The 25,311-nt window shown below is 37.1% G+C and overlaps 1 protein-coding gene across 1 annotated transcript in view; it reads right to left on the minus strand.

Moving 5' to 3' along the window:
* THEMIS (thymocyte selection associated) overlaps nt 1–25,311 on the minus strand; it is a 211,365-nt gene that overhangs the window by 136,027 nt on the left and 50,027 nt on the right. The gene's annotated exons all lie outside the window — the stretch shown is intronic.

The following is a 25,311-nucleotide window of genomic DNA, read 5'->3' on the forward strand; positions in this document are numbered from 1 at the left end:
TGAATGATGATGGTTGTACAATATTGCGAGTGTTATTGACATTGCATTGTACACTTTAAAATGGTTAAAATTATAAATTTTGTGTTATGTCTATTTTACCACAACAAAAAAATTATACAGGTCCAATTAATTCAAGAATTCTCAGAAACTTTAGATGCACCGTCAGTCTCAAGAGAGGAATATAACATGCAGAATTTCCCTGATTATAAAACGATTGGGGAAGACATCCACTAATGTATCATAACATATGACATTATATTAATGTCCCACAGAACTCTTTTTGGAAAATGCTGGGTTAGAGGGTTTTTCTGGATTGAACACTCTCTATTATATGCCGTTCTTTCTTCTCATTATTTCTCCAATTTTGCCATAATTTTGCTACTTGAAATTTTCTATTTCTATCAGGATAATCACTAATATGATAAATTATTATTGCTAAGATACAGCTTTTATGCTAGCATGTATAAGTGCTTCTACTATTTGAATTACATTGCTTTTTATTTCATGGGCACATGAGCTTTGTGTCACTTTCAGAAATTTATTCATTGATTTTTCATTTTAATAAATACCAGAAAAAATTAAGAGCAAAAAAAAAGGATAATTGATCTCTTAACTCAAAAGTAAAATAATCATAATATATATTGGCATGGTCTAAGAAGACAATGTATTAAAAATTTACTAGAATGATACAGCTTAGAAAAATCATTTATTAATTTACTCAACAAATTGTAATTTGTAATTGCTGCAGTTGTTAATTGCCATCAAGTCTGTTTTGACTCATGGAGATACCACGTGTGTAGAGTAAAACTGCTCCGTAGGGTTTTCAAGACATTTCAGAAGCAAGTCACCAGGCCTATCTTCCAAGACACCTCTGGGTGGGTTTGAAATGCCTACATTTTGGTTAGTAGTCAAGTGTTTAACTATTTGTTCTACCCAGGGACTCCATATTCTAAGTAAATTCATCTATGCCAGGTGCTCCTTGGAAACTCTATGGGGCAGTTCTACCCTGTCCTATAGGGTCACTATGAGTTGGAATTGACTCAACGGCACTGGGTTCAGCTTGGATTGTTTGGTTGTATATACCATACCTCTGTTAATTGGTCGTACTGTGGAGGCTTGCCTTTTGCTGTGATGCTGGAAGCTATGCCACCGATATTCAAATACCAGCAGGGTCACCTATGGTGGACAGGTTTCAATCAAGCTTTCAGACTAAGACAGAAGCAAGAAGGACCTGGTGGTCAACTTCTGAAAAGAATTAGCCAGTGAAAACCTTATAAATAGCAGTGGAATATTGTCTGATATAGTGCTAGAAGATGAGCCCCTCGGGTTGAAAAGCAGTCAAAAGACAACTGGGGAAGAGCTGCCTCCTCAAAGTAGAGTCAACCTTAATGTCTTGGATGAAGTCGAGCTTTCGGGACCTTCATTTACTGATGTGACGCGACTCGAAATGAGAAGAAACAGATGCAAACATCCATTAATAATTGGAACGTGGAATGTACCAAGTATGAATCTAGAAAAATTAGAAATTGTCAAAAATGAAATGGAACACATAAAGATTGATATCCTAGGCATTAGTGAGCTGAGATGGATTGGCATTGGTCCTCTTGAATCAGACAATCATATATGGTCTACTATGCCAGGAATGACAGCTTGAAGAGAAATGGTGTTGCATTTATCATCAAAAAGAACATTTTAAGACCTATGCTGAAGTGCAACACTGTCATTGATACTGACATATACCTATAAGGAAGACCAGTTAATACAACTATTATTCAAATTTACATACTAAGTACTGATGCCAAAGATGAAGAAACTGAAAAGTTTTATCAGCTTCTGTAGTCTGAAATTCATCAAATATGCTAATCAGGATGCATTGATAATTACTGGTGATTGGAATGTGAAAGTTGGAAACAAAGAAGAACTATCAGTAGTTGGAAAATATGGCCTTGGTGATAAAAAAGATGCCCGACATAGCATAATTGAATTTTGCAAGACCAACGACTTCTTCATTGCAAATACCTTTTTTCACCAACATAAACGGCAACTATACATATGAACCTCACCAGACAGAATACACAGGAATCAAATCGACTACATCTGTGAAAGAAATGATGGAAAACCTCAATATCATCAGTCAGAATAAGGCCAGGGGCTGACCATGGATTAGACCATCAATTACTCCTATGCAAGTTCAAGTCGAAACTGAAGAAAATTAGAACAAGTCCATGAGAGCCAAAGTACACCCTTGAGTATATCCCACCTGTATTTAGAGACCATCTCAAAAATAGATTTGATATCTTTGAACACTAATGACCAAAGACCAGACGAGTTGTGGAATGACATCAAGTACATTATACATGAAGAAAACAAGAGGTCATTAAAAACACAGAAGAGGAAGAAAAGACCTAAATGGATGTTGGAAGAGACTCTGAACTTACTCTTGAACATCAAGTAGCTAAAGCAAAAGGAGAAAACAATGAAGCAAAAGAGCTGAACAGAAGATTTCAAAGGGCAGCTTGAAAAGACAAAGTAAAGTATTATGATGACATGGGAAAGAGCTGGAGATGGAAAACCAAAAAGGAAGAACACACTCAGCATTTCTCAAGCTGAAAACTGAAGAAAAAATTCAAGTTTCAAGTTGCAATATTGAAGGATTCTACTGAGAAAATACTAAACGAAGCAGAAAGCATCAAAAGAAGATGGAAGGAATACACAGAGTCACCATACCAAAAAGAACTTTTCTATGTTCAGCCACTTCAGGAGGTAACATATGGTTAGGAACCGATGGTACTGAAGGAAGAAGTTCAGGCTGCACTGAAGGCATTGTTGAAAAACAAGGCTCCAGGGATTGACAGAATACCAGCTGAGATGTTTCAGTTGGATGCAGTGCTGGAAGTGTTCACTTGTCTATGCCAAGAAATTTGGAAGATAGCTACCTGGCCATATTTATGGCTATTCCTAAGAAATGTGATCCAACTGAGTGTGGAAATTATCCAACAATATCATTAATTTCACATGCAAGCAAAATTTTGCTGAAGATCATTTAAAAGCCACTGCAGCAGTATATCAACAGGGAACTGCCAGAAATTCAAGCTAGATTTAGAAGAGGATGTGGAACCAGGGATATCATTGCTGATGTCAGATGGATCCTGGCTGAAAGCAGAGAATACCAGAGAGATGTTTACTGTGTTTCATTGACTATGCAAAGGCATTTGACTGTGTGGATCATAACAAATTATGGATAACATTGCAAAGAATGGTTATTCTGGCACACTTAATTGTGCTCATGAGGAATCTGTACATGGATCAAGAGGCAGTTCTTTGAACAGAACAAGGGGATATTGCATGCATGGTTTAAAGTCAGGAAAGGTGTGTGTCAGGGTTGTATCCTTTCACTATACCTATTCAATCTGTATGCTGAGCAAATAATCCCAGGAGCTGGACTCTATGAAGAAGAATGGGGCATCAGGTTTGAAGGAAGACTCATTAACAACCTGCGTTATGCAGATGATACAACCTTGCTTGCTGAAAGTGAAGAGGACTTGAAGCACTTACTGGCGAAGATCAAAGACCACAGCTTTCAGTATGGATTACACCTTAACATAAAGAAAACAAAAATCCTCATACCTTGACCCATAAGTAACATCATGATGAATGGAGAAAAGATTGAGGTGGTCAAGGATTTCATTTTACTTGGATCCACAATCAACACCCATGAAAGCAGCAGGCAGGAAATCAAAAGATGCATTGCATAGGGCAAATCAGCTGCAAAAGACCTCTTTAAAGTGTTGAAAAGCAAGGATGTTACCTTGAGGACTAAGGTGTCCCTGACATAAGCCATGGTGTTTTGTCTCATATGCATGTGAAAGCTGGACAATGAATAAGGAAGACCGAAGAAGAACTGACGCCTTTGAATTGTGATGCTGGCAAAGAATATTGAATATACCATGGACTGCCAAAAGAATGAACAAATCTGTCTTGGAGGAAGCACAACCAGAATGCTCCTTAGAAGCAAGGATGGTGAGACTATGTCTCACATACTTTGGACATGTTATCAGGAGGGATCATTCCCTGGAGAAAGGCATCGTGCTTTGTAAAGTATAGGTTCAGCAAAGAGAAGGAGCACCCTCAACCAGATGGATTGACACAGTTGGTGCAACAATGGGGTCAAGCATAGCAACAATTGTGAGGATGGTGCAGGATCAGACAGTGTTTTGTTCTGTTGTGCACAGGGTCACTGTGAGTTGGAATTGACTCAACAGCACCTAACAACAAGATATATATCAAATTATTATTGAAGAGGTTATATATAATGTCTTTTATGTATAATTTAGGTTCCTATAAAAAGACTTCCGCCACTGTTACGTCAGTTTGTTGTACTGTGGTGGCTTGCACGTTGTTGTGATGCTTGAAGCTATGCCACTAGTATTTCAAATACCAACAGCATCACCCATGGTGAACAGGATTCAGGGGAGCTTCAAGACTAAGACTAGGAAAAAGGACCTGGAAATCTACTTCTTAAAAAAAAAAAAGGCCACTGAAAACCTTAAGAATAGGAGCAGAACATTGTCTGATATTGTACCAGGAGATGAGCCCCTACAGTTGGAAGTCACTCAAAATACAGCAGAGTAACAGCTGCCTCCACAAAGCGGAGTCAACTTTAATAACGTGAACGAGTAAGCTTTTGGGACCTTCAACAGCTAATGTGGTATGACTCAAAATGTGAAGAAACAGCTGCAAACATCCACTAATAATCAGAATGAGAACTGTATAAAGCATAAGTCCAGGAAAATTGGAATTCGTCAAAAATGAAATGGAATGCATAAAGATTGGTATCCTAGGCATTAGTGAGCTATAATGTACTGGTATTGGTCATTTTGAATCAGACAATCACATGATTTTCTATACTAGGAATAGCAAGTTGAAGAATAGTGTCACATTCATTGTCAAAAATAACATTTCAAGATCTATCCTGAAGTACAACATTGTCAGTAATAGGATACTATCTGTCTGTCTACAAGGAAGACCAGTTAATATGACTGTTAGTCAAATTCATACACCAACCGCTAATGTCAAAGGTAAAGAAATTGAAGATTTTTATCTACTTCTGCAGTCTGAAATTGGTCAAATATGAATCAAGATACATTGATAATTACTGGTGATTGGAATGTGAAAATTGGAAACAAAGAAGAAGGATCAGTAGTTGGAAAATATGGCCTTGGTAATGGATCGACACTGGAGATCACATGACAGAATTTTGCCAGATCAACAGCTTATTCATTTAAAATACCTTTTCCAACAACATAAATGGCAACTATACTCTTGGACCTGACTAGAAGGAATAAACAGGAATTAAATCTACTACATCTGTGGAAAGAGACTATGGAGAAGGTCAATATCATCAGTCAGAACAAAGCAAGGAGCCAACTGTGAAACAGACCGTAAATTGCTCATATGCAAGTTCAAGTTGAAGTGAAGAAAATAGAAACAAGTCCATGAGAGCCAAGTATGACCTGAATTTAGAGACCGTCTCAAGAGTTGATTTGACACATTAAACACTAATGACCGAAGACCAGACGAGTTGTGGGATGACATCAATGATATCATACATAGAGAAAACAAGAGGTCAATAAAAAGACAGGAAAGAAAGAAAAGACCAAAATGGGTGTCAAAAGAAACTCTGAAACTTGCTCTTGAACGTCGAGTCACTAAAGCGAAAGGAAGAAATGATGACATAAAAGAGCCGAGCAGAAAATTTCAAAGGGTGGCTCAAGAAGAAGAAGTAAAGCATTATAATGAAATGTGCAAAGACTTGGAGTTAGAAAACCAAAAGGGAAGAATACCCTGGGCATTTTTCAAGCTGAAAGAACTGAAGAAAAAATTCAAGCCTTGAGTTGCAATATTGAAGGATTCTATGGGCAAGAAACAATGGTATTTAAGGAAGAGGCACAAGCCATACTGACAGCATTGGTGAAAAATAAGGCTCCAGGAATTGACAGAATACCAATTGGGATGTTTCAGCAAATGGGCGCAGCACTGAATGTGCTCACTCGTCTATGCCAAGAAATTTGGAAGACAGTTACCTGGCCAACGAACTGGAAGAGATCCATATCTGTGCCCATTCCAAAGACAGGTGATACAACACAATGTGGAAATTATCAAACAACTTCATAGTATCACATACAAGTAAAATTTTGCTGAAAATGATTCAAAACTGGTTGCAGCCGTATATTGACAGGGAATGCCAGAAATTCAAGCCAGATTCAGAAGAGGATGTGGAATGAGGGATATCATTGCTGATGTCAGATGGATCTTGGATGAAAGCAGAAAATACCAAAAGGACGTTTACCAGTGTTTTGTTGACTACACAAAGGCATTTGACTGTGTGGATCATAACAAATTATTGATAACATTGTGAACAATGGGAATTCTAAAACACTTAATTGTGCTCATGCAGTATGTGTACATAGACCACGAGGTAGTCATTTAAAGAAACAAGATGATACTGTGTAGTTTATAATCAAGAAAGGTATGTGTTATGGTTATACTTATTCAATCTGTATGCTGAGAAAATAATCTGAGAAACTGGATTATATGAAGAAGAATGCAGTAGCAGGATTGGAGGAAGACTCATTAATAACCTGTGATATGCAGATGTCACAACTTTGCTTGGCGAAAGTAAAGAGGACTTGAAGCACTCACTGATGAAGAACAAAGGCTTTATAGCCTTCAGTATGGATTATACCTCAACATAAAAAAAAAAAAAAATCCTCACACCTGGACCAATAAGCAACATCATCATAAACAGAGAAAATATTGAAGTTGTCAAGGATTTCAATTTAGTTGGATCCACAATCAACGCCCACAGAAGTAGCAGTCAAGAAATCTAACGACGTATTGCATTGCACAAATCCGCTGCATAAGACCTTTTAAAGAATTAAAAAAATAAAGATGTTGCTTTGAGGACTAAGTTGCACCTGACCTAAGCCATGGTATTTTCAACCACCTCATATGCATGAGAAAACTGGACAATGAATAAGGAAGACTGAATTAAAATTGATGCCTTTGATTCATGGTGTTGGCAAAGAATATTAAGTATACCAAAGTCTGCCAGAAGAATAAACAAATCAAATCTGTTTTGTAAGAAGTACAGCCAGAATGGTCTTAGAAGCCAGGATGGTGAGACTTTGTCTCTTGTACTTTGGACACGTTATCAGGACAGACCAGTCCCTGGAAAAGGACATAATGCTTGGTAGAGGGTCAGAAAAAAAGGAGGAAGACCCTCAATGAGATGGATTGACACAGTAGCTGCAACCATGGCTTCAAACAAAGCAACAATTGTGAGGGTGGTGCTGGACTGGGCAGTGTTTTGTTCTGTTGAACGTAGGGTTGCCATGAGTCTGAATCAACTCAATGACACCTAACAAGAACTGGAACATACAAAGACTTTTGATCAATTGTTTTTGAAGTCCATTTTTGCTCAAACCAACAAAGAAAAGAGGGATTTTGTTACTTATATCCTGAGAAAGTGCAGATGACATAATCCTGGCAAGAACGGGCTAAGGTAGCAAGTGCAATCTGTCCTGAAAACATTTAGGAAGTGAATATTGTTCATCCACAGCTTGAACACAGTAAAGGAAAGAAACACTTACTTTGAAGGAATTTCATATTTTATTATGTCTTGTATCAAGAAAAGTTCAATAAAAACATAGTCTTGAATTCTCCACAGTAAATAAATTTGTGTGTGTGCACGGACATGGGTGTGTTTAATCTCATTTGTCAGAGTGTGAAGATTGATTTTTAAAAGTCTGCAATCATTATCAGGGTATAGAAAATTCAGCAGTTTTTGTGAAATAAGTTTTAAAAAACTGCGACCTAGAATCTAATAAAAGGTAAGGACATAAAATTTTATTTCTATCCTAGCTATATTGATGAAATAAGTCACAGAGGAATTAATTCTGCATCTTCTTTCTTGAGAAATAGGATTCATCTGAGGTAATAACAGACCTGAAACATCATGAAATAGAAAAAGCCTGAAACCCTACAAAAAAAAACAAGCCACCATTATTTCAAGTTAATTACACTCTTCAGAGCTGCCTTGTTGGATGTCTGTATTGCAAGAAAAATGTATCTATGAATCTGTGTGCTTTCCCTTAGAAGATGATGAAGTGCACAGTTTAGCTACTAAGTGGCAAAGTTTAAGAGAAAAGTCTGTTTAATTTACTTCTTCTTATACTACTGCAACCAATCCAAATAATCTTTCCTTATAAATAGCCATTTAATATTATATAACGCAAGTCTTTTTTTTTTAATATGTTGTCATATTCGAACTTCATTTTCACAATGAAAGAAGTTAAGTATAAAGTCCCATCAGGCCTGATCAGCTCTAAATTTGACCAATTTTTCCTCTATCTATTTCATTAAGAGTAAAATAGTTTTCTACCAAGGAAAATAGCTTTGTTATTCTTCCAGAGAAAAAAACAAAACACATTTTAGGGGCTGAGTGATCATGAGAGTGATTATAAAATAAACCAATATGAAATCTTCATAAAGTAAATTAAAAAGCAGAAAGACAATAGATTTCTCTGACCACCTTTGCTGGTAAACTATTAAAATGGATTTTTTTTTTTTTTTGCTTTTTTTAAAAATTAGGAGAAATGGTTCATAAAGAACATGTCATTTAAGAAACAATATAAGAAAATGCAATAAATCAAACTGCTGAAAATTAGTCAGTAGGTGAATTTAGTCTTTTAGATATTTTCCCTAAATCTTTGGTTATGGGGGTGTTTTTTTTTTTTTTTTTTTTAACCACTTCTTCATGATCAGTTTTACCATAACCTTTAATAGTACTGGTAATAACTGAAATTTGTTTAGAACTTTACAATTTTGAGCAATTTTTTGTATGCATCATTTATCCTCACAATAATCTTTTGGGGACAATAAAACAAATATTATTGCTAGAGAGTATAAAAATGGCCAAAATTTTTACAGCTAGTAGTAATGACTCTAGAAGCTTAAAGAAGGGCTTTAACACCCACGTCTTGTGCTCTTTCTACCACATAAGGCTTGCCTCCCTGTTGCACATACAGCAGGGACATAGCTCATGAGAACAACATGTTATTGCCATTCACAAAACAAGTATACAGATTCTTACAAGCTGATTCTCCCTTTGCATGAATCAGCCTTTTCCCAAATCATCCAGTATGAGAAAAGCAAGAATAATTTCCTGGTTCACTGTGCAGAATTTATGCTCATCATATTTTTTCTTACAATTCCCCTCTTTCTCCCTCATTAATTTCCACTCAAATAGGGAGATATTTTTTAAAAATTGAAATTTTCCAACAGAATATAACATAACATACACAGCGTAAGATCATGGTGAAGATTCTACACACAAAATTTTTTTTTTTTCCTAGTCTAAACTCTAGTCTGCTTTCCCAGTTCCTACCAAATATATTTCCTCAATCTCTGAGACAAGGAATCTTGGAGTGGACTTCACCATCACAACCAGGATGATTTCAATATTAACAGCTTGCAATGTGCTGGCAATTAATATGTATGATATAATTTCAATTCCAAAATAGCAATATGAGGTAGCTACAAATAAAACATGGATAAGATTTCACAGATAAGGCCATGGGGGTTTGAAGAGGGGCAAGAAATTCTCTACTGTCAGATAGTTTGTAAGGGACAGAGCAGATTTTTTTAGCCTCTAAAGATCAAGGGACTAATCACAGTTATTAGTCAATTTTTCATTACTGTTGTAAAATCATAAATTATTTGTCCAAACTTTAATTAGCTAACAGATGATTCCTAAAGTGGGGTGGTCGCCATCCATTTGGATCTAGAAAGACTTAGAACTTTTTAAAATCTAACAACATAAGAAAGTGAACTTTACTGATATTTGAGACACAGATTAAATTTCATTTAATGAAATGGCTTACATCAAATATCCTATCAAAACAAACAACTCAAACCTTGAGCCAAGTATTGAGATTATATAATAATAATAATGTCCAACCAGACAGAAAATTCTCCAGATTTCTCAGAGTGAATTATAGAAATATCGAGCAGTACCAACTATTGAGTAATTCCAATAATCTTCACAGAATAATTTCCAAGAACAGAAATAAGGAATGTGAGGAAAGTCAGAGTCGTGAAAAAAAAATGTTGTGTAGTAATTTAGTTGAGTATTTGGGGAGGTAGAAAACATATCAAAGATGGTGACTAAATTTGTTAAATGTTAAACAAGGCTGTATCAATCCCATGTTTGAGTATCTTTACATTTATAAGTGAATCAAATTGTCTAGAATAGTTATTAACAGCTTTTTAATAGTTTTTTTAACCTGATGTTAAAAGAATAAATCATAAAACTTTTCTATTTCTTTTAGTTCTTTGATTCAGTCATTGCATGAAAAATCAAACAAAAAAACCTCTTTCCCAATAACATTTGAACACTTTGAAAGGAGTGACTATGTAATATCTGACACATTTGAGATATTTAACAGATAATTTACAGTAATAATGTTAGCTCTTGAAATCAAATGCCATAACTTGATATCTATGCCCAAAGCTCTGTTACAATCATAGCTTACTAGTAAGTGTGTCATACATACTTGCCCATCTTAAAACTTTCTCTAGCACAAGCAGTGAGAGTGATTAGGTCCTGGAAAAGGAGAGAGAATATGAAAATTGTTCATTTCGTGAACATTGATGAGGGTAAAACTCCCTGGTCTTTGCATTATGGGAAGACCCACAGAGACATCCGTACTAGAAAGAATCTCACAGGTCTCATGTGTTGCAGAGTAAAATTGTGTTCCATAGGATTTTCAATGGCTGTGATCTTTCAGGAGCAGATCACCAGGGCTCTCTTCTGAGGCACCTCTGGGTGGATTTGAACCACCAACTCTTCAGTTAGCCGCTGAGCGCTTAACCATTTGCACCATCCAGAGATTCTTCCACAAACCTTAAGCACCATTAGGCTTTCGTTATTTTAGGAGGATCTTGAAAATACCACAAATTTTCTATTCCTGGACCTAAATGACTTCTGGTAGCAGAATTTTCAGGGTCGGGTACACCTCTATCCTGACAGTAAAGTGGAGTGGTTAAGAGTATGGATAGTGGATTCAGACAACCCCAAGTTTCAATCCATCCTCAGCCCTTTCATTGCTGTGTTAACTTGGGAATTTAAACTCTCTGGGCTACAATTTCCTCTCCTGTAAAATGGGGAAAATTCTATCACCTAGCTCAAATTGACTACATCTGTGGAAAGAGACGATGGAAAAGCTCAATATCATCAGTCAGAACAAGGCCAGGGGCCGACTGCGGAACAGACCATCAATTGCTCATATGCAAGTTCAAGCTGAAACTGAAGAAAATCAGAGCAAGTTCACGAGAGCCAAAATATGACCTTGAGCATATCCCACCTGAATTTAGAGACCATCTGAAGAATAGATTTGACACATTGGACACTAGCGACTGCAGACCAGATGAGTTGTGGAATGACATCAAGGACATCATCCATGAAGAAAGCAAGAGGTCACTGAAAAGACAGGAAAGAAAGAAAAGACCAAGATGGATGTCAGAGGAGACTCTGAAACTTGCTCTTGAGGGTCGAGCAGCTAAAACAAAAGGTAGAAATGACGAAGTGAAAGAACTGAACAGAAGATTTCAAAGGGCCTCTTGAGAAGACAAAGTAAAGTATTATAATGACATGTGCAAAGAGCTGGAGATGGAAAACCAAAAGGGAAGAACACGCTCAGTGTTTCTCAAGCTGAAAGAGCTGAAGAAAAAATTCAAGCCTCGAGTTGCAATAGTGAAGGATTCCATGGGGAAAATATTAAACGACGCAGGAAGCATCAAAAGAAGATGGAACGAATACACAGAGTCATTATACCAAAAAGCACTAGTCAATATTCAACCATTTCAAGAGGTGGCATATGATCAGGAACCAATGGTACTGAAGGAAGAAGTCCAAGCTGGTCTGAAGGCATTGGCGAAAAGCAACACCGGCTCCAGGAATTGATGGACTATCAATTGAGATGTTTCAACAAACAGATGTAGCGCTGGAGGTGCTCACTCTTCTATGCCAAGAAATATGGAAGACAGCTTCCTGGCCAACTGACTGGAAGAGATCCATATTTATGCCTATTCCCAAGAAAGGTGATCCAACCGAATGTGGAAATTATAGAACAATATCGTTAATACCATATGCAAGCAAAATTTTGCTGAAGATTATTCAAAAATGGCTGTAGCAGTATATCAACAGGGAACTGCCAGAAATTCAGGCTGGTTTCAGAAGAGGACGTGGAACCAGGGATATCATTGCTGATGTCAAATGGATCCTGGCTGAAAGAGAATACCAGAAGGATGTTTACCTGTGTTTTATTGACTATGCAAAGGCATTTGACTGTGTGGATCATAACAAACTATGGATAACACTGCAAAGAATGGGAATTCCAGAACACTTAATTGTGCTCATGAGGAACCTTTACATGGATCAAGAGGCAGTTGTTCAGACAGAACAAGGGGATACTGATTGGTTTAAAGTCAGGAAAGGTGTGCATCAGGGTTGTATTCTTTCACCATACCTATTTAATCTGTATGCTGAACAAATAATATGAGAAGCTGGAGTATATGAAGGAGAACGGGGCATCAAGATTGGAGGAAGACTCATTAACAACCTGCGTTATGGAGATGATACAACCTTGCTTGCTGAAAGTGAAGAGGACTTGAAGCACTAACTAAAGAAGATCAAAGACCACAGCCTTCAGTATGGATTACACCTCAACATAAAGAAAACAAAAATCCTCACAACTGGACCAATAAGCAACATCATGATAAATGGAGAAAAGATCGAAGTTGTCAAGGATTTCGTTTTAGTTGGATCCACAGTCAACAGCCATGGAAGCAGCAGTCAAGAAATCAAAAGACACGGTGCGTTGGGCAAATCTGCTGCAAAGGACCTCTTCAAAGTGTTGAAGAGCAAAGATGTCACCCTGAAGACTAAGGTGCGCCTGACCCAAGCCATGGTATTTTCAATCGCATCATATGCATGTGAAAGCTGGACAACGAATAAGGAAGACCGAAGAAGAACTGACACCTTTGAATTGTGGTGTTGGCGAAGAATATTGAATATACCATGGAAAAAAGAACGAACAAATCTGTCTTGGAAGAAGTGTGGCCAGAATGCTCCTTAGAGGCAAGGATGGCGGGACTGCATCTTACATACTTTGGACATGTTGTCAGGAGGGATCAGTTCCTGGAGAAGGACATCATGCTCGGCACAGTACAGGGTCAGCGGAAAAGAGGAAGGCCCTCAACAGGATGGATTGACACAGTGGCTGCAACAATGAGCTCAAGCATAACAACGATTGTAAGCATGGTGCAGGACCGGGCAGTGTTTCGTTCTGTTGTGCATAGGGTCGCTATGAGTCGAATCGACTTGACGGCACGTAACAAGAACAACGACAAGCTCATAATGTTATTCTGATGATTAAATAAGTTAACACATGTGACATGCTTAAACTAAAAAAACTAAACCATTGCTGTCAAATCAATTCCAACTCACAGCGACCCTATAGGACAGAGTAGAACCGCCCCGTAGTTTCCAAGGAGTGCCTGGTGGATTTGACTGGCAACCTTTTATTTAGCAGCCATAGCTCTTAACCACTACGCCACCAGGATATCTGTAACATGTTTAGACAGTACTTAACACATAAACCAAACCAAACCCGTTGCGGTAAAGTCAATTTTGACTCACAGGGACTTAACACATAGTAGGTACTAGAATAAAAAAAAAAAGAATGAGACAAAACAAAAACAATTGTTATTATTTTCCCTCATTTTTTCCACTGAGGAATTCTAAGCCATTACAAGGTGTTGATATGGTCTGAGAGATAGTTCAGTGCCGAGGAAGACAAACTAGGTATCACAGCCTGGATTAAGTTACATGAGCTAAATATTAGAATTCATAGCACGGCATCTGACACAGACTGACAAAAAGGAAAAAAAAAAGTCCCAGCCAACAGTTTCCACAGATTTCATCAAAGTGTTTAAACATGGAAATGAGCCTCAAGTGACCACTTTGGGTGGACTACCATTGCGGAAATATTTTCAGGTTGCTTTGAGGAGTTTGACCTCTGGCTTTGATAAATGGCTTAGAATTGAGCCACCATAATTTATGCCCATAATGAGCAGATTATAGGCAGAAATAAAAGATGGAAGCACATTTTCAACACAAATGTTTTGCTGTTTGTAGTTATTCACAAGGTATACATTATACTCAGTTTCGAAAGTTCCCTTAAACAAAAGAAATAGCAAAATTCCAAGGTACTTTTGAAAATGTGTTTTCTTCATGGCCCTGAAAGGTAGTTGAAGCCAGTTGAGGAGGGAGTATGCCCTCCCTCTATTTTAACGATCTTAATTTTTCTAATGGAATGTTAGTAGAGAGAGTTTGGGAGCCATGTGGAGCTGATTGTATTGTTCAGTATTGATGTTGCCTGCAAATTAAATGCACCTAAATAGCCACCTGTTTATGCTTATGATTATGTAAAGCCCCATATGTTTCCCTTTCTACACATGGGAGGTAAATATTGAAAAAATTCTTCTGGTGAGGAGGGTGAAAACAGCAGCAATTCTTCTTTAACTGTCAACATACGCCGTGGTGTTGCCTTGCAATGTCGTGCTTTGTCTGACATATTTGCTGATTGTTACCACGCGGTGTCCAAAAAAATGTTACCCATGGTTATACAAAACAATTAAAAATCAGTTTACATTAAATTCAAATTAGGAGGAGATATAATTTTCTCATGTAACCATAAGTTTCAGATGGATTTCAGAGCTTACGATTTAAATAGATTTCGATTTGCACGATCAAGAAAATTAAACTTTTTTTTCCCAAATTCACCAGCATATAAAAAAGGAAATTTTCTCCCTGAGCATATCTTTTTGGTTCCATATTACTAGGCAACCAAAAGTAACTCCAATAACATAAATTTGAAACCCCATCTAAGATCAGCAGGGGGCTCTTCAACTGACAACACACTAGTATCCCTGTTGACTTGACCTGGAAAGCAGCTTGGTGGACCCCATACAGCCCTCCCCAGGAGGTATTACCTAATACCTGGTTTGCAAGAATTCAGAGCAGTTTTGAGATGAGCCTCTCTAGTGCGGAGACCTGTGTAGGTAACACCTATGGTACTACCACAGACTATTCAAAGAGAGGCCCACCCAGTAGCTTTCAGGAAAGACCAGAGGAACTGGATGTGCTAGATCTGATGAATTTAGACACTAAAGATAAGCAACTTTGAGTTTATCCATGATATTGACATCAATAAAAAGGGTTTAAATATTGGCTGGCTAGGAGACATGGACGTGCTGTTGCTGAGTTCCCAACAAAGTATACACAAAAAGAAATAGAAATGATAGAAAAAGATGAAGTCTTACCATATCATCCAAAACTAAGAATAATAGAACTCTGAAAAACTAGAAAGAATTTATTCAGTAATAAGGAGAACTAATTTGAAACGAGAAAAGCATTAGAGGTTACTCATGCTGCATCTCATGACATGGACGAGCACCTCCAAATTGTAAAACAATAACACATACAGTAAGAATAATAGCAACTAGCAATTACAATGAAACCTGTGAATGCCAGAACTCGATGGGACTCCCCTGTTTTTCCGGGTCTCGCACATTTTCCACCTTTGAATGGGTGCAGTCTTAGCACTTTTCTATCGCTCTCTATTGGTGGGAAATATTTGAGTTTCTTTCTCTGATAGGTTTCCACCTTACATAGGTTGTAGCTTTTGCAGGTTTTACTGTATTGGGTACTTACTACGCACCAAAGTTTGTAGTAAGCATTTAATAATTGCCTCATTTTGTTTATTAATTTTTTGGAAAAAAAACTATGAGGAAAATAATATTATGCCAACTTTATAGATGAAGAAACTGATAAACGGATGCACTGCAACACGTCAAGGACCTCACCTCGTCTACAGATATATATGCATATGTTGTTGTTATTAGGTGCCGTCAAGTCGGTTCCAACTCATAGCAACCCTACGCACAACAGAAAGAAACAGTACCTGGTCCTGCGCCATCCCTACAATCGTTGTTACGCTTCAGCTCATTGTAGGAAATGTGTCAATCCATCTCGCTGAGGGCCTTTCTCTTTTCCGCTGACCCTATACTTTACCAAGCATGATGTCCTTCTTCAGGGACTGATCCCTCCTGACAGTAAGTCCAAGTATGTAAGACAGAGTCTCACCATCCTTGCTTCTAAGGAGCATTCTGGTCATACTTCCTCCAAGGCAGATTTGTTCATTCTTTTGGCAGTCCATGGTATATTCAATATTCTTCACCAACACCACAATTCGAAGGCGTCAGTTCTTCTTTGGTCTTCCTTATTCATTGACCAGCTTTCACAAGCATATGATGCCATTGAAAATGTCAAGGCTTGAATCAGGCACACCTTAGTCTTCAAGGTGACGTCTTTGCTTTTCAACACTTTAAAGAGGTCCTTTGCAGCAGATTTGCCCAGTGCAATGAGTCTTTTGATTTCTTGACTGCTGCTTCCATGGCTGTTGATTGTGGATCCAAGTAAAATGAAATCTTCAACCACTTCAATCTTTTCTCCATTTATCATGATGTTGCTTTTTGGTCCAGTTGTGAGGATTTTTGTTTTCTTTATAAAAAAAAAAAAAATTTTTTTTAATTTTATTTTCTTTATATTGAGGTATAATCCATACTGAAGGCTGTGGTCTTTGATCTTCGTCAGTAAGTGCTTCAAGTCCTCTTCACCTTCAGCAAGCAAGGTTGTGTCATCTGCTAACACAGGTTGTTAAAGAGTCTTCCTCCAGTTCTGATGCCCTGTTCTTCATATAGTCCAGTTTCTTGGATTATTTGCTTGGTATACGGACTGAATAGGTACATCGAAAGGAAACAACCTTGATGTGCACATTTCCTGACTTTGAACCACTCAGTATCCCCTTGATCTGTCCAAACACCTGCCTCTTGATCTATGTAAAGGTTTCTCATGAGCACAATTAAGTGTTCTGAAATTCCCATTTTTGCCAATGTTATCCATAATTTGTTATGATCCACACAGTCGAATGCCTTAGTATAGTCAATAAAACACCGGTAAACATCCTTCCGGTGTTCTCTGCTTTCAGCCAGGATCCATCTGACATCGGCAATGATATTACTGGTTCTACTTCCTCTTCTGAATATGGCCTGAATTTCTGGCAGTTCCCTGTCGATATACTGCTGCAGCCACTTTTGAATGATCTTCAGCAAAATTTTGCTTACCTGTGATATTAATGATATTGTATGATAATTTCTGCATTTGCTTGGATCACCTTTCTTGGGAATAGGCATAAATATGGATCTCTTCCACTTGGTTGGCCAGGAAGCTGTCTTCTATATTTCTTAGCATAGACAACTGAGCACTTCCAGCACCACATCTGTTTGTTGAAATATCTCAGTTGGTATTCCATCAATTCCTGGAGACTCGTTTTTCGCCAATGACTTCAGTGCAGCCTGGACTTCTTCCAACAGTACTATCAGTTCCTGATCATATGCTACCTCTTGAAATGGTTGGATGTCAACTAATTCTTTTTGGTATAATGATTCTGTGTATTCTTTCCATCTTCTTTTGATGCTTCCTGCATCGTTTAATATTTTCCGCATAGAATCCTTCACTATTGCAAAGCAAGGCTTGAATTTTTCTTCAGTTCATTCACCTTGAGAAATGCCAAGCATGCTCTTCCCTTTTGGTTTTCTGTCTCCAGCTCTTTGCACATGTCATTATAATACTTTGTCTTCTTGTCCCACCCTTTGAAATCTTCTGTTTAGTTCTTTTACTTCATCATTTCTTCCTTTTGCTTTAGCTGCTCGACATGTGAGAGCAAGTTTCAGAATTTCTTCTGATATCTATTTGCTCTCTTCTTTGTTTCCTGTCTTTTCAATGACCTCTTACTTTCTTCATGTATGATGTCCTTGATGTCATTCCACAACTTGTGTGGTCTTAGGTCATTAATGTTCAACATGCCAAATTTATTCTTGAGATGGTCTCTAAATTCAGGTGGGATATGCTCAAGGTAGTATTTTGGCTCCCGTGGACTTGCTCTGTTTTTCTTCAGTTTCAATTTGAATTTGCATATGAGCAATTGATGGTCTGTTCCGTAGTCAGCCCCTGGCCTTGTTCTCACTGATGATATTGAGCCTCACCATCGTCTCTTTCCACAGATGTAGTCAATTTGATTCCTATGTATTCCATCTGGTGAGGTCTATGTGTATAGTCACCATTTATGTTGGTGAAAAAAGGTATTTGCAATGAAGAAGTCGTTGGTCTTGCAAAATTCTATCATGCAATCTCCAGTATTGTTTCTTTCACTAAGGCCATATTTTTCAAGTACCAATCCTTCTTTTTTGTTTCCAGCTTTCACATTCTAATCACCAGTAATTATCAATGCATCCTAACTGCAAGTTCGATCAATTTCAGGCTGCAGAAGCTGATAAAAACCTTCAATTTCTTCATCTTCGGCCTTAGTGATTGGTGTGTAAATTTGAGTAATAGACATATTAACTGGCCTTCCTTGTAAGCGTATGGATATTATCCTATGGCTGCCAGTGTTGTACTTCAGGATTGATCTTGAAATGTTCTTTTAGACGACGAATGCAGCACCATTCCTCTTCAAGTTGTCATTCCTGGCGTAGTAGACTATATGATTGTCTGATTCAAAATGGCCAATACCAGTCAATTTCAGCTCACTAATACCTAGGAGATTGATGTTTATGCTTTCCATTTCATTTTTCATGATTTCCAATTTTCCTAGATCCATGCTTCCTAATTTCCAGGTTGGAATTATTAATGGATGTTTGCAGCTGTTTCCTATCATTTTGAGTCATGCCACATCAGCAAATAAAGGCCCTGAAAGCTTGACTCCATCTACATCATTAAGGTTAGTTCTAATTTGAGGAGGCGGCTGTTCCCCAGTGGTCTTTCCCCAGTGGTCTTTTGAGTGACTTCCAACCGGGGTGGCGGGGGGGCTCATCTTCCGGCACTCTATCAGACAATGTTCCAGAGCTAGTCATAAGGTTTTCACTGGCTAATTATTTTCAGAGGTAGACTGCTGGGTCCTTCTTCCTAGTGTATCTTAGTCTGGAGGCTCAGCTGAAACCTGTCCTCCACGGGTGACCCTGCTTGTATCTGAATACTGGTGGCATAGCTTCCAGTATCACAGCAACATGCAAGACCCCAAAGTATGATAAACTGACAGACACGTGGGGGATGTATATGTATACATACATATATTCCCTTCAAAAATTTAGAAAATTCAAAATAATGTTAAAATCATTTGTATTCTCACTATACTGAAACAATCACTTTAATATTTTGGCATGTATTTTTTAATCTTGATATATACACAGATACATAGCGATAGAAATATTTTTAAGAATGCTGAACTATACTATCCTCAGTCATTTGGATCACATATGTCTCATCTAACTTTGAACCATGATTAAGCCTCATGTTCCTAAATATTTTTCCCAGGTATGATTTTTAATGGCTGTATAACATGTTGTAAGGGCTGTGTCATAGTGTGTTATTGTCCATATTGTTGGGCAATTAGGTTGATTTGATTGTTTTGCTATTTTAATAAATAAATCTAAAGTGATTATCTCGAGTTTATTCTGATAAGTGGACCCACTGAATTAAAGGTGTAAATATTATAAAGGTTCCTTTCTCAGCATATTTTATAACTTAGAAGGCTTGTGTTCCAATGACAGAACTTCTAAATCTCTGAAATGTACTCATGTATAAATATAGTAATCCTTTCTATCAATGTTCAGAACCAAGATACTGGACACCTGCTTAAACAATTTTTTTTTTTTTACAACAATCTGGTTCCTCTCATGAGATTCCGTTATAGGCATTCTGTTGAGGTCTCATGATAAAGAGCTTTTAGAGGAATTGTGCATACAGGAAAGAGAGAGAGCAAGGAGTGAAGGCAGATTCTAGAAGATCAATATAAAATATTAATACCATTGTATTACTTGCATCAAAACTTTGTAGAACAGTGGCAGTTGTGGAATAGCTGATTTCAAAATGGTTCCTCTGACATAATTCAGGTCTGATGTAAAAATGTACATAGGTGGGTGAAAAATCATTTTAACCTAGAACTGCAAAATCTACTTCTCTGCCAGATACTATACATTGTAGCTACCCAAAGATAAGACTTAGAGAAATAATGTGATCATGTACTGAAGGGTTTAAAAAAAAATTAGTATAAAAGCCTAAATTTTTTGTGTAGTTTGATTAATTCACATTTTCTTGCATAGAATGTCCAGAAAGTCCTTTTTTGTTTAGGAAAATATTTTGTATAATAGGCACAGATGAATTTATCTTGCTTAAGTGAGCACAGTGGGGAAGATGAGACTTAAAAGAAGTTGACACAGAAAATTTGGGAGACTAGGTCTTGATTCCATGGATAGCAAGTTATCTAAAAGGCAGGGAGCCCTATTTTGGACTGCTCTGAATCCTGTTTCATCATAACACCCAGATGGAACAAGAGGAGCAAATTCTGCCTTATATCTTGATTCCTTTACCAAAAGTCTTTCAAAAGAGGGAGAGAAAAAGGTTATTCACTGTAAAGTAGCTAAGTACATTAAAAAAATTTTTTTTGCATAATAAGCTTCCTGTGAGGTCTTTGTGCCACTGAAATTTGCTAGGGTAGATTGTCAGTTTTGCTCTGGTAATAATCTTATTAGTGTGCATGATATAAACTTGTACCTACTGCAGTTGTCAACTTATTCCCTAAGTTTTGGTGATGATGATGATGATGGTGATTCTCAGGAAAGAAAGCATAATACAGTGCTTCAGAGCACAGATTCTAGAGCCAAACTGTCTAGATCTGTGCTCTTCAGTACCGTTGGTGCCACTGTGTTGAGCACTTGAAATGTGGCTACTAGAATTGTGTCTAGTCTGAGTTGAGATGTGCTGCAAGTGTAGGACACTCACTGTATTTTCAAGACTTAGTATGAAAAGGATGTAAAATATCTCATTTTTTAATATTGATTAGATATTAAAAGGATATTTTAGATGCACCTGATTAAATAAAAATACTATTAAAATTAATTTCAGCACTTTAAAAAAAATTTTTTTTAATATGTGCGGTAGCTAGCCTCCAAGGTGGCCCCCAGTGATCTGCTCCTCCTGGTAGTCGCACCCTGTGTAGTCCCCTTCTAGATTGTCCAAGTGTTGGTCTACACAACCAGGAGAATATGGCAGAAAAGATGGTATGTAACACTGGAGTTTAGGGTGTAAAAGTAGTGGCTTCCAGCTTGGGCTCTCTTTTACTCTCACATCACTCACTCTGGAAAAACACTCTGGAGTGGACCTCATGGTAAGGAACTGAAACTTCCTGCCAACAGCCACACAAATGAGCTTGGAAGAGGATCCTCCTGCCCCAATCAAGTCTTCAGAGACTGCAGTCACTGTCTACAGGTGCGATGGAATTCATAAGAGACCATGAGGCAGAATATGGCAGCTAAGGCATTCCCAGATCCTCAGAAATTGTGCGAGATAATAAATGTTTGTTGTTTTAAACTGCTAAATTTAGAGGTTATTTATTACACAGCAATAGGTAACTAGTACTTCGTGGCTGCTAGAAAACGTAAGATTACTTATGTGGCTCACATTATATTTCAGTTGGACAGTGCTAGTAGAGACTGAGCTCAACCACTTACATTGTGAATTTGCGCAAGTTACTTGGCTTTTCTGTGACTATGTTATCTCATTTATAAAATGTGAATACAAAAGATGATCTACATATACATAAAAGTGTTTAGAATATTTTTATATGTAAAAACATTTAGAACAGTGCCTGGCACATTGTAAGTGTTGTCCAAGTGTTCATCCTTAATATCCATAAGGATCATTTTAGTGTGTGATATGGTCAAGATAGAGTGTAGGACAGTAGAGAATGCTCCATCTCTAACGTCTATTATCCCATTTTCTGTAGGTTCCTACTTGGAGCAATAAAATTCTTATACAGCAATAAAATTTATATATTATGATAAAAAATTCAAGCAGACTTTTTTTCAATCTAGCCTTGCAATTTTAATAATGGTTTTATAGATGCAACCACAGACTTTCTAAACATATGGTTTGTAGATATTTAATGTAAACTTACTTTTTGGGAAAAAAAAATCTTTGTTCATCAGAAAAATGTACTAAAACACTTTGTTCCAGGCTATTCCTCATGACTAAAGAGAAGATATTTATTATTGGTGCTTCATAACACTACAAAAAAGGAACAAATCTTTCCAGGAGGTAATCCAGGATTTGGAACTTCACTTTAAACCAACCATTATATGATTTACCAACCTATGGGGATAATGCAATCAACTATCAGATATCAGGATATATTTTTTGTTGTATTCAGCAAGAATGGCATATTTTTTACCTTGTAAAAAGGTTTAGCCAAGAAGGCTGTCTTCTAAAAAAGTAAATTGTGTTTCTAAAGCAGTATGTTTATTTCCTCATAGATCTGAAATGATTGTTTTTTACTTTTTTAAAAATATATTTGAACAGTTTCTGAACTGACAAAATAGAGACATATGAAAACATAGTGTTAATGTAAGACACATCCAGCGTGTATATTGGAAGTTTATTTCCCTATTCCCATTTCAGCAAAGAATCAGCTTCCAGTTTATCTCCCGAAAACATCCTTGCCAAATCCTTGCAAGCCTTTCCTTTCTTGACTTTTTCTTCCTCTTGCATTTGCTTAAGCTATATATATATACATAAAGCAGTGTTTACTGGTCAAATGTATGGTGTGCAGGGATCTTCAGACGAGCATCTTTATTTATAAAGAAATCAAGCCAGGTACCCAAATTAGGGTTATTGTCATTTTCATTAAAACTTTTTGAATTATTGTGATAAATTGAGGGTTTACACAGTTCACTTTAGTAAAGGTGGGTGACATCAGCAAAGATAGCAGAATAAGGACCTCTGAAAATTGTTTCCTCCATAAAGAAATGAGAAAATTGAGGAAAATTGTCAGAATCAATTAATCTTTAAGACCTTAAAAATTAACCAAATGTTTATAGGAACCTGCAAACAGTTACTCAATAAATACATAAATAAAGGCTGAATCTTGGTAAGAATAATGAGCTTTGTGGTGTTTTAACTTGCAATATTCCCATTACTCCTTGTCCAGCTCTGTGGTAGCCTTGAAAATCACAGCCTACAATCACAGTAAAAATCAGGCTTCTGGCAGCCACAGGAAGGGATAGAAAGGGATTGAAGCTCATTTGAAACCTCATTTCCAGAGACGTTTTATTATTTGACCTCTCTGGTGGCTCTCCGGTAGACTACACTTGCAAGGCTGTTGTTATTTGATCTGACTCGGAGCCCACCCATGAGAAAAACCTTTTTCCTGGAAGCATTTCTCAAAAACAATGAGATCAAATTGTTTAATTTTCCAGCTGCCTGAGATGGTGGATAACAGTTGGTGCAAACAATAGAATAAGTAAAATGTTAAAAGGAAAGGGAAAGATGGAGAATCATAGTCCATTAGGACTTTAATAAGTTCTGACACACTCTGAAAAATCTAGAAGTACACGTACATGAGCAGAGCTGTGTACATGCCCAGGGCTGTGAACATGGGTGGCTTTAAGGCTATACACAAGCAGGAAGTAACAGTTTTCAATTGACTGGCTGAGTGTGAAGCTATACACCAGCACAAGGCATTTAAGAAAATCTGTTCAATCATCAGCTGGCCACTAAGATAACCAAGCAGAAATGTCAGTGGTTACGTATGAGAAAGAATACAGACTTTACAGAATCAGTTTAGAAAATTCACTTAACAAGCAAACAACAACAATAACAGCAAATAACAACAAGCCCTAGGAAGGTGGCAAATCTGAGACTAGAGTGGCTAGATTATACTATTTAAGATATCAGGTTTTCAGTGATAAATTATGACTCCCGTGAAATAACCAGAAAGTATGGTCCACACATGGCAGGGGACAGAGGGAGCAATCAATGGTACAGATATAGAACTTACTATTCAAAGGCTTTAAATAAGCTATATTAAATACGGAGTCCTGGTGGTACAGTGGTTAAGAGCTAGAGCTGATAACCAAAACATCTGCAATTCGTATCTACTAGCCACTTCTTAGAAAGTCTATGGGGCACTTCTACTCTGTCCTGTACGGTCCTTTGAGTCAGAATCAACTCGACAGCAAAGGGTTTTGGTTTTCTTTTTAAAAAATGTATTCAAAGAACTAAAGGAAACCATGTGTAAAAAATTAAAGGAAACGATAAGAATTTTGTCTCACCAAATAGAGAATATCGATAAAAAGATAGAAATTACAGAAAAGATTCAACTAGAAATTTTGGAGTTGAAAACTACAAAAACTGAAATGAAAAATTCACTAGAAGTACTCAAAGGAAGATCTGAGCAGGTGAAAGAAAAAAATGTCAAATTTGAAGATAGGTTACTTGAGATCAAACTGAGAAGCAGAAAGCAAAAAGGATAAAAGAAAAAAAAAAGAAGAGAGCCTCAAAGATCTGTGGAACATCATAACCCAATATACACATAATGGGAGGTCCAGAAGGAAAAGAAAAAGAGAAAGGGTCTAAAAAAATATTTGAAAAAAATAATAGCCAAAAACTCCCCAAATTTGGTGACATAATTAATCTACACATCCAAGATACTCCACAAATTCCAAGTAGAATAAACTCAAAGGGTTCATATCAAGACCCAAAATAATCAAACTGCTGGAAGCCAAAGTCAAATAGAGAATCTTGAAAACAGCAAGACAGAAGCAACTCATCATGTACAAACTATCTTAAGTAAGATCAAAAGCTAATTTCTCATCGAAAACCATAGAGACCAGAAAGCAGTGCAATGACATATTCAAAAAGCTGAAAGAAGAATACTGTCAACCAAGAATTATGTATCCAGCAAAGCCATTTTTCAAAAATGAAGGAGAAATTAAGACATTCCCAGATAAACAAAAACTGAGAGAATTTATCAGTATCAAACTCACCCTAACAAGAAATACTAAAGGAAATTCTTCAGGATGAAATGAAAGGATACTAGACAGTAGCTCAATTCCACATAAATAAATAACTATCTCCAGTAAACATTACTATATAAAAACAAAACCAAAATCAAATCCACTGCCGTCGAGTCGATTCCGACTCATAGCGACCCTATAGGACAGAGTAGAACTGCCCCATAGAGTCTCCAGGGAGCGCCTGGTGGATTCGAACTGCCGAACTTTTGGTTAGCA

This window comes from Elephas maximus, chromosome 1 (genome assembly GCF_024166365.1).
Source record: "Elephas maximus indicus isolate mEleMax1 chromosome 1, mEleMax1 primary haplotype, whole genome shotgun sequence".
Lineage (NCBI taxonomy): Eukaryota > Metazoa > Chordata > Mammalia > Proboscidea > Elephantidae > Elephas > Elephas maximus.